Source organism: Pipistrellus kuhlii, unplaced genomic scaffold (assembly GCF_014108245.1).
Source record: "Pipistrellus kuhlii isolate mPipKuh1 unplaced genomic scaffold, mPipKuh1.p scaffold_m20_p_1, whole genome shotgun sequence".
NCBI classification, from domain to species: Eukaryota; Metazoa; Chordata; class Mammalia; order Chiroptera; family Vespertilionidae; genus Pipistrellus; species Pipistrellus kuhlii.
This window is the reverse complement of record NW_023425404.1, coordinates 96,242,464-96,246,183: the sequence shown is the minus strand read 5'-3', so window position 1 is coordinate 96,246,183 and position 3,720 is coordinate 96,242,464. Positions and strand designations below refer to the sequence as shown.

Here is a 3,720-nt window from a genome sequence, read left to right as displayed (position 1 = left end):
GCACTTGCCTCTCTTTCTATCCCAGTCTGGCCAATAGTCTTGCCTCCATTTCTCTCCAGGACTCCACTGGGGCTGCTTCTCAGCTACGCCTTTCTGATCAGGCCCCATTGATAGATCCAGAAACACTGACTGGTATAGAAACTGACCAATCAGAACCAAATCTGGGGGCTTAGAGGTGTTTCTGTCCAGGGAGAGCAGTCTATCCTGAGGCTGGCTCCAGTAATGACCTTCGCAAATCTTTAGAAAGTGCTCGTCAATGACAGCCTGGACCATTGCTGCCAGAAGATCCTGCAAGATGGAGGGCTGCAGGTGGTGGAGAAGCAGAACCTGAGCAAAGAGAAGCTGATAGTCAAGCTGCAGGACTGCAAAGGCCTTCTTCTTTCCTCGGCCACCAAGGTGACCAAGGATGTCATCAACGCAGCAGAGAAGCTCCGGGTGGTGGGCAGGGCCAGCACCAGCGTGGACAACGTGGACCTGGAGGCTGCCACAAGGAAAGGCGTCCTGCTCATGAACACTCCCAATGGGAACAGTCTTAGTGCTGTGGAGCTCACCTGTGGGATGATCATGTGTCTGGCCTGGCAGATTCCCCAGGCAACAGCTTCAGTGAAGGATGGCAAATGGGACTGAAAGTAGTTCATGGGAACTGAGTTGAATGGAAAGGCCCTGGGAATTCTTGGCCTGGGGAGGATCGGGAGAGAGGTGGCTGTCCAAAATGCAGCCCTTCGGGATGAAGACTGTAGGGTACGACCCTATCATCTCACCAGAGGTCTCAGCCTCCTTCAGATTCAGCAGCTGCCCCTGGAGGAGATCTGGCCCCTCTGTGACTTCATCACTGTGCACACCCCTCCTGCCCTCCACAATAAGCCTGCTGAAAGACAGCACCTTCACCCTGTGTAAGGGCATGTGCATGGTGAACTGTGCCTGTGGAGGGATTGTGGGTGAGGGTGCCCTGCGGTTGGGGCAGTGCACAGGTGCAGTGCTGGACTTGTTCATGGAGTAGCCAACTTGAGACCATGCCTTGGTGGACCACGAGAATATCATCAACTGCCCCCATCTGTATCAAGGGAGCCAAGAGCCACTATGGAGAGGATATCGCTGTCCAGTTTGTAGACATGGTGAAGGGAGAGCTCTCACTGTCCAGTTTGTGGACATGGTGAAGGGGAGAGCTCTCATAGGGGTCATGAATGCCCAGGCCCTTACCAGTGCCTTCTCTCCACACACCAAACCTTTTATTGTTCTGACATAAGCTCTGAGGACTCTGATGTGAGCCTGGGTAGGGTCCCTTAAAAGGACTATCCAGGTGGTGACGCAGGGCTTATCCCTGAAGAATGCCAGGAACTGCCTGAGCCCCACAGTCATTGTTGGCCTCCTCAAAAACTCTTCTAATCATGTGGATAGAAACTTGATGAACCCTAAGCTTCTGGTGAAAAAGGCCATACTCAGTGTAACCACCTCCCATAACCCCACTGTTAGGGGAGAGCAAGGATGTGGGAAAGACTTCCTGAGTGTGGCCTGGCAGGTGCCCCATACTAAGCTGTGGGCTTTGTTCAGGGCATCACACCTGTGCTGCAGGCACTCAATGGAGTTGCCTTCAGACCAGAAGTGCCTTTCCTCAGGGCTCAGCCCTCCAACCCTGCCATGCTGCCTACCATGATTGGGCTCCTGTCAGAGGTAAGCATGCAGCTGCTATCCTACCAGACCTCAGTAGTGTCTGATAGAGAGATCTGGCACATCATGGGCATCTCCTCCCTGCTGCCAGCCTGGATGCCTGGCAGCAGTGTGTGACCGAGGCCTTTCAGTTTCACTTTTGATCTTGGGACTCCCCAGGACCAGCCTTGGGAGCTTTGTGATCAACATTGACAGGTCACATTCCCAGGGCTGACACCACTTATGTGGTCTGACCCCTTTAATAACCACCTTCCAAAAAAAGAACCAAATCTGGGTCAACTGTGAGGAGTCAAGGGCTGCATAGAAGGAGGAGCTTTTGACACTGACTGACTGGCATAGAGACTGACCAATCAGAACCAAATATGGGTCAACTGTGAGGAGATAATGGCTGCAAAGGAGGCAGAGCTTTTGACGCTGACTGATATGAAAACTGACCAATCATAACCAAATTGGCTGGCAGAAAAGGGCAGTTGGGGGCAAGATAAGGCCTGCAGGGGAGGGCAGTTAGGGACAACCAGTCTGGCAGGGGAGGGAAGTTTGGGGTGAGATAAGGCAGGCAGGGGCAGTTGGGGCAATCAGGCAGGCAGGCAGAGGTAATTAGGGGCAATCAGGCAGGCAGGCAAGTGAGCAGTTAAGAGCCAGTGGTCCTAAATTGGGAGAGGAATATCCAACTGATGGTTTAGGCCTGATCCCACAGCAATCAGGCCTAAATTGGAAGTTGGACATTCCCCAAGGTGTCTCTGATTAGATAGGGTGAAGTTTGGGCTGAGGAAACCCCCTCCCCTCTATGCATGAATTTCATGCACCAGGCCACTAGTCCTATATAATAAAAGTGTAATATACAAATTGACCGAACAGTGGAACATCTGGTCAGTGGGAGGCAGAGTTTTGCCAGGCCAGCAAAGTCTCATGCCAGTGGGAAGAAGGAGGGGATGGTGATGGGATGGGGTGTGTGTGTGTGTGCGGCAGCAACCAGCGGCAGCTTGATAATGTGGGCTGGCGCCATCCCACAGAGGGAGACCACCAGTGGCCATGGTGCAATTGGGGGTGGGGCTGGCCACTTGCTGCCTGCACCATCCTGATCAACCCACTGGTCACCTCCTGCAGAGGGAGGCCAGACTGCACTTAGGCTTGCTCCCTGTTCCTCTAAGCAGTGGAACATCCCCCAAGGGGTCCCCAATTGGAGAGGGTGCAGGCTGAATTTTGTGCACTGGGCCACTAGTGTGTGTGTGTGTGTGTGTGTGTGTGTGTGTGTGTGTGTGTGTATATATATATATATATATATATATATATATATATATATGTATATATATATATATATACCGTGTTACCGTGTTTCCCCGAAAATAAGACATCCTCCGAAAATAAGACCTACTTACAGGTTTCCTTCTGAGTGAAATATAAGGCATCCCCCTGAAAATAAGCACCCCCCAGGCTAAACATGAGAGATTTGGTCCACTGATTCTGAAAGAAATGGAGTCACAAGAAATTCACTAGGAAATTCAGGACTTGGGTTGTTATGATGATGTTCCAGAAGATGATGACATGATTGTCATTGAATAAATGAGTAAATTCTTATATACTGTAGGATTCAGTTTGTCTGGTGTGTGTTGACAACTACCTTACTACCATACCGTATACAGGTAATAAATTTCCTTTATTTTCATTTAACAATAAATGTGTACCGTATTCTTCTTCATGGAAAATAAGACATCCCCTGAAAATAAGACCTAGCTCATCTTTGGGAGCAAAAATTAATATAAGACACTGTCTTATTTTCAGGGAAACAGGATATATATATATATATATATATATATATATATATATATATGTGCCAAGGGACCTGAACCACTGGAGCAACCGGAAGGACCACAACAACCAGTGTCTATGATGAGTAGTGCAGCTGTCCAACCCACCTGATTGGGGTGGGGCAGGCTGGCCAACCTCCCACAGCCCCTCTCTCTGGCCATCCCAACCCCCAAACACCCCCTCATCCTGATTTGGGGTTGGGCCAGCTAGCCAAACTCCTGCAGCCCCTCCCCCCAGCCGGCC

At 50.4% G+C, this 3,720-nt stretch overlaps 1 pseudogene; it reads left to right on the top strand.

Moving 5' to 3' along the window:
- The first annotated feature begins 222 nt into the window (after nucleotides 1-222).
- Nucleotides 223-1,811, top strand: LOC118730150 (annotated as a pseudogene).
- Nucleotides 1,812-3,720: the final 1,909 nt, after the last annotated feature.